The sequence below is a fragment of the Pygoscelis adeliae genome, unplaced genomic scaffold, assembly GCF_000699105.1.
Source record: "Pygoscelis adeliae isolate BGI_AS28 unplaced genomic scaffold, ASM69910v1 Scaffold85, whole genome shotgun sequence".
NCBI lineage: Eukaryota > Metazoa > Chordata > Aves > Sphenisciformes > Spheniscidae > Pygoscelis > Pygoscelis adeliae.
This window is the reverse complement of record NW_008824900.1, coordinates 3,468,725-3,475,644: the sequence shown is the minus strand read 5'-3', so window position 1 is coordinate 3,475,644 and position 6,920 is coordinate 3,468,725.

Genomic DNA, 6,920 nt, shown 5'->3' with positions numbered 1-6,920 from the left:
ATTACACCATGTAGGGACTACCTGTTTGTCAGTGCAGTAGACCACACAGATCTATCTAAAGCAGCAGCTCACAGTGGGAATAGTTGTGCTGTGAAAGCTGAGCTGAAGAGAGGTCTAACAAGACGTAAGGTAAAACGGCAACATTTTCTGTTTTGCAAGTAGTTTGGTTGTGTATGTTTGCTTATGTAGTCTCTGTTTTGCAAGTAGTTTGGTGATGTAAGAAAAACCAGATTTGTGCAATGTGTATACGTACATAGTGCTTGTCCTATAGACTTTAGTTAAACAAATTAAGACTGTTTCAGCTTGAGAGTCAAGAACTAAGCATTCATTTTATAGTGTTGATGAAGCACTTGCCTCCCGGTGGAGCATGAGTATGTCTTTTGCTTGCGAGCGGCATTCAGGAGGGCAGAGCATGAAGATCCATTGCCTCAGTCTTCTTTTCACCAAAAGCAGAATGGAACTTCTTGTAGGGAGGTTTTTTGGTCTTGGGACAGGCAGCTGGGCAGTGGGTGTGCTGCATTCTGCTTGCTGCTGTGGGGCAGAGACGTCGGTCACAGGAGGGGCAGGTGCTGGGAAGGGCTCAGCAGTAACGAAGCCTGGCCACAACCAAGACGCAGGGCACAGCACAGTTGCCCGCTGGCAGAGGGAAGTGAGGGAGCATTACCTCCCTCTGTTAAGCTGGTTTGCAGGAAGTCTGTTTTCAGGTCTCATTCCTCTCCAGTGGTATGATCCAGACTGGAGTGAGGCTGACTCTGGATTTGAGCAGGGAACCAACGCTGGCTATTGTCAGCCTGGTGAACCTGTGCGGCTCTGTCAGGGTTTTGTGTCCAAAGGTATGGACACGGCTGGCTAGTCCTCACCGTGCTGCTGCGAAGGAGGTTGTTATCTCTGCTTTAGAGCTGAGGAAATGAGGACACTGAGGAAGGTCTCAGGGTCACAAGCACAAGCTTGAGTACAGCATGGTGAGATATACTGTAATTGGGTTGAGAAATATGGTGGAGAGAAGAAGAAAAACAGAAATGCAATTGTTAAATGGGCCAGTGATCTATAAGTGCATATATATGAACTTTCTCCATTAAAATTTAGGTCTGTCATCCCATCTCCTGTCTTAAGTGTGTGTGTAAAAATGTTCCCTTTTGTTTGATTTTAATAGAATGTGCATTTCGACACCTCTGAGTGCTCTCTATTCGCATAGGCTGACTATGTGTTTCATCAAACTGTCTTTGCTGAAGTGATGAAGCCAGTCACTAATCTTTCATGCAGGTGGAATGTAGTTTTAAAACTTTGCTGTGATAGAAAAACCTATTGTGGGTGCAGCCACTTGTGTAGGGAGTGGTTGTGCCACTGGAGCCTGGGAAGTAGGATGCAGGTAGGAAACTGTGGGACAGGATAGGACAGGAGGTGGCTTTAATGGAAATCCAGAGCATTTCTTTGTTGCTCAGCAAAAAAAACTCTGGTGTCAGATACAGAGGATTTCCTGTTTCCTAAAGTATTTCAGTAAATTGTATATCTGTTGGTCATTAATTGATATTGATGCAGGTTCCTAATGACATCTCAATCACAAACTTTTTGTCTAATTGATTTCTGAGAGATCTAATTGAAATATACTTAGGTTATTAGACTAGGATGCTTTAAAATATGTATAGAAGGTGCCAGGCAGTGAGACTGGGAGATGGCCAGCCAGAAAATAGAGCCAGGCCTGGCAAAAAGGAGTCTGGGATCTGTGGGTGCCTCATAGTACTGGTGTGAGGATCAAGTTATTTGTGGGTGGTTTCTGACTCTGCACCCTGCCATCTGCCTCTTGCTGTAATGCTGGCAGATGAAATATCCTCAGAGGATTATTTTTTCCTTTGCCAATACTTGTATGCCTCATAAATTTCCATGGTTATAGATCTTTGCAATGTGAACTGTTTTCCCCTATTGAAAATGTTGATTGGGGAGGAAACACAGTGAGCTAGTTGTTCTGAGTAACACTTGAGCCACATAAACATTTCAGGGGATTTCAGTAGCCTTAAAAGGCTCAAAGTTGCACATGAACAAACTTACCCATAATTGTGGCTGAAGTTTTGTCATATGAGAGGAGGCTGAAAAAGGGAGAACTTTTCAAAAGTGCCTAGGGATTTACATATGTATAACTATTCTTTATAATAGTATGACACTGTATAAGCCCATTTGCCTTGTAGATGAGCCCTAAGATGCTTAGACACAAGATACATGAGATATTTCTCATGGTTTGGTATAAATATTTTCTGCCAAAATGAAATAAATCCTGGAATAAATTCACATGGGATGTGCCAGCATGGAAGTAATGGCAGAGGGAGAGCTTCAGGCTTGCAAAAGCACTGAAGGAAGAGCTGAGTGGCGGAGCTCGAGAGCAAGTGCTGGAAGGGACAGCTTGTTCCCTGTTCAGCCATATATTGTACTTCATTTGGGAAATATGCAAGCTTATTGTGTTTGAGTCTGTTTAGCAAGAATAGGATGAGATGTGTAGCCTTTGCTATCCAAGAACAGAGTTCCCAGCCTTGGCTAATGGAGGCGTGATGAAGGGAGCAGGAGTCTGGAATGATCAGTACAATGGTTCTGTGCTAGAGACCATAAAACTTTGAATAGATAATATCTGGTTTCTGGCCAAAACCAGCTAACTTGCTGACAAGCTAAATCTTTAGAAATATTTGATACTAGTAGGGTTTATTGTCTAAGAAAGAGTAATAGCAGCCATTCAAGTGACAAATCAGGGGAGTGATTTAGAAGTACTAAGGTATGTTTTAAAAAAGCATAAGGTTTTTCTTTTGTACTTAGGAATTTAAAAGCGGGTGGGCGGGTAAACACCAGAAAGAAGCTTGTAGCTCCTCTTGCTATTTATCACATTTATGTCACTTCTGGTGGAAAATTTAAGGTTTGATTTATGAATAAGCCCGCACCCTTCCCTGTGCGCTCCTCTGAGCTAATGCTTCTTTCCCATTTGGTCCCTTGCATATTATGCCCTTCCCTCTTCTTACCTTATTTGCTATGCTCTGTCTTTTGATCTCACTGCCCTTTCCTAATTTCTCTGTAAAAAGGGCTACTCCTCACTGACCACTAAAAGGAGATGTTTTTTTTTCACGTGACAGTTAAGCTGTGGGACTCTTTGCTATAGGATACTGTGGGTGCTAAAAGATCATATGAGCTCACGAAGGAACTGAAAAAACTCATAGGAGGTTATTAAACACCACTATGCAACCTTTAGTTCGGCATTTTAACCGTACATCCAGGATGCTGGGAAGATGTTGAGGGTAAGCACCAGTGTGTACTCACCTTATACTTAACTCTGACCTAGGCAGCCACACCTGGCTACCAGCGTCAGACTGAGTAAAGTCATCCTGACGTTCCCCCATTTCACTGCAGAAGTCCTTTTGTGGTCTCCCTTCACACTTCCCTGTCCCTTTATTACAGCCTGTATGGGACACGTGAAGACTAACTTATATCTGGAGAAACCAACACTTGCTACTGGAGGCGACGTGTTGTGTACTTGGCTCTACGGAAAGAGCGCTTGGAGCAGGGCTTTGGGAGTTGGCGTATATGCTTCTGGTAGTGTGGGTGTTGCTGGCAGTGATTTTGCAAGCAGCTGGGCAGTGCTGTGACACAGTGTCACTGTGCTGCTACAGAAACAACCATGTTTGTAGACTGGCAGTTCATGCAGAAAGCAGTTGGCAGACTGAAAGCAAGGCAAGACGCCGGGTGTCACACCCCAGGCTTGTGCTGGCTCAGCATTGTTTTCTTGCTAGTCCAGGAGTGATGATTCACGATCTGCCTGCAGCCATGCCTTGGACTGGCTCAGGTCTGGGCCGTTAGCTGCCCCAGCAGCACGTGGATGGGTGTAAGACCTCATCACCGTCGTGGTGGCTCCCACCTGGTCCCACCATATTTGGTTGGTGAGAGGCTGCTGTGTCTGGCTCAGGTGCAGGCAATGCAAGGGCTGATGTGCGGGTCTGTCTCCCAGACTTACTTCAAGCGTGGTGTTCTGTAACCTGCAGATTTGCATGAGCAAGGAAATGAAGATGTACACACAATCTTTAGACTTACCGTGGGCTTACATTTCAGGTAAGGTAACATCTCCACTGTACAATGCGGCTTGGTGCTGGAGATGGCCGTGCTCACCGCATGGGAGTGGATTTTGGTGCACAGCACAGGCTAACACCATGCAAACAGCAGCTCCGGAGCAGAGCACAGCTTAGTCTGTTCCAGCCTTAGCCTTGGCAATGCTATGGGCCCACTCTTTGCAGCACTACAGCCTTTTCCCCCCACTGATAAGGCAGGGTTTCCCAGAGCTGCTGCAACAGCACTTTTCCCTTGCTGTTTCCATGCCCTTCTCATACTGTTTTCTCATGGCCTTGTGCCTGCAGCCATGATAGGGCATGGTGGGTGCTCGTGAGAATCCCCCCTCTTCCTGCTGTCCCTGCCTTGTTGTGGACTTTTTGGTTTGTACTGGAGATAACCAAAGCAAAGTGAACAGCATTGCAGGTGACGGTCATTTAAATATTTGATGACATTAGCCAGTAATATATGTGCACAGGAACTTAAGTCACTGGGCAACACTTGCACCTGATTAGGATGCACTAATTATCACCATCATCTTCAACCATCATCTTCATCCTTGCTAGGGAAGAGCTCCCAGAGGAGGATGCTTGTCTGGGACCTGTCATTGCTTGTCCAGGCTCGCCACGAGCTGGGGAGAGTTTTCCATCTCTTTTAGTCTGTTCTTTAAACAAAAAGAGTTAATAAGTGAGATTTTCTAAGCAGGCTGAAGTCTTGGACTTGTGCTGTAAGAGATTGTGAGGGGAGGTGTGCTGGTCTCAGGACAGCTCTGTGCCGTTGCCAGCTCGGTGACTGCTGCCCAGCATTGTCCTGAGGAAGTTATCTTACTGCTGGGTGGTGTTGTGTTCTGCTCACACTGAAATACTTTTTGACAAGATGTGGAATGAAATATGGTCCTTCTCATATTATTGCGCATGCTCTCCCTTTAGGCAAATCCTAGTGAGCGCTATCACTTGTGGCAGCCGACACACTACAGCTGCTTACGGCCTCCAGTGTTTGCTTACAGGCAAAGGACCCTGGCTAACTGTTCTGGGCAATTGGGAGCAAGAAGTCTATGCAGCATCAATCACGGCAATACTGGATTTCTAGCAAAAGAGGATTTTGATTCCTCTGTATTTTTGACAGAATGAGCCACAGGGTCTCACCATATATCCTTCAGTATAACCATAAACCAGTTGAAACATGTACCTAATCTAGCCATCCACTCTGTTCCTTAACCTAAATGCATTTTTTTAAGTGCATCTGGCAGCTTACATGAAGGGTGGAAAATACTGGACTGTAAGAAGTCCTCATCTTTATCAATATACTTTATAGGCTGCTGATGACTTAGTTCCTCTCCCACCCCTTTCTGTGGTCTCTGCTGTGCAGGGCTGGTTTGTGCTGCTTGGGCAGCATTGCTTTCAGACGCAGCAAACTGCTCGCTAAAGGAGCAGAAGGGCAGCCACAGTGTTTGGGGAAAAGGTGTTCACTGCTGAGGCTGCTTGGATATAGCTGTTGCTGCTTAAACTCAACCCTGTTTTAATCCAAATTAATTTGTCTGCACAGACAAGCAATAGGAATTTTCTGTGTTGTGTTCTGCTTACCTTATAATTAGGCTTTTCCTGGACGTGGGGACGGTTGGGCAATGTCCTGGTGTCCATTAACTGCCAAATTGCTATAGTCTGTGGACACTCCTCTGCAGCCTCTAAGAGCATAATGTTTATACTGTAATCCTTTGTGTTGACACGTCACATGCATGTTGCAAGTCCTCTGAGTTTCAGTGTTAACTGAAACACCAGTATTAATTGTGGAAAGTTAGTCATGCAAACCAAGCTGGAAGGGGAAGCTTTTTGAACCAGCTGTTTTGTAATTACGTGTGTTTCGTAAGTGGTTCACTCTGTGATGCAGGAGTGCTGTGATGCTCTGTGGCGCTGGGATCCTTGCGTGCGCTGGGGTCCAAGTGCCAGAAAGTGCTTTGGAAAGAAGCTGCAGGTGGGAGCAGTACTGTGGCCTGGTGCTTAGGGTGAGTGGGTGCTCGGGTGCCTCGGAGAGGTGCCAGGGAGCTGGGAGCTGCTTTAGGAGAACTGGGGGCACCCTTGGGAGCCAAGCAGCCCCAGTTCCTCTCCTTCATCAGGGCAAGGTAATGTGGGGAGCAAAGGGCCCCGGTGCCTTCACTCTTTCAGTAAATGAGAGCAAGGGACATACTGTTGGGAATGGGCACTTTGGAGCAGAATCAGTCTCTGTAGTGCTCACCGTGTGTCATCGAGCCGTGCTTTTTCTCTTGCTGAGAAGAGCTTGTAGCTGTCAGCAGAAGAGCAGGCAAAGCTCATGTGTTTACCTGCATGGCTTCCTTAGAGAAGGAAAGAAGTGCAGCTGTGTAGAAAAAAATTTGGAAACCAGGACACTTAAAAGCGAGTCACTTTAAAAAGAGTTCTTGACGTTGTTTCTAAATCCAAGGAAAGCCCAGAAAACAAACAAACTTTCAGATGTCCACATTCCTCTTAGAGGTTGAAATGAAAGACCTAACTTCCAGCAAAACCCAGCTGAAAGCAGCTGCTCTTGGGGTATAGAAACCTCGCTTTCTCTTTGAGGAAAGGCCTGGTTTTGCAGGCGTGGGTGTCCAGTGCTGTCCTGTTCATAGAACATCGTGGTACCTTCTGAAAGCAGCTCCCCCAGACAGTGTCAGTTCCAGGCTAAGGAGGCTAGAAAGAGCTTTTTCTCTGTGCTGGAGCACTGAAGCACACAGAGCAGTGCTTCCTGGGGATGAGCTCTGTGCCTGCGGGAGGTGTTGCAATGTCTGTTGTGTAAGAAAGAAACCATTCATAGACGGAGAGATTTCCTTGAGTCAGTCACCCTGCCCTATCCAT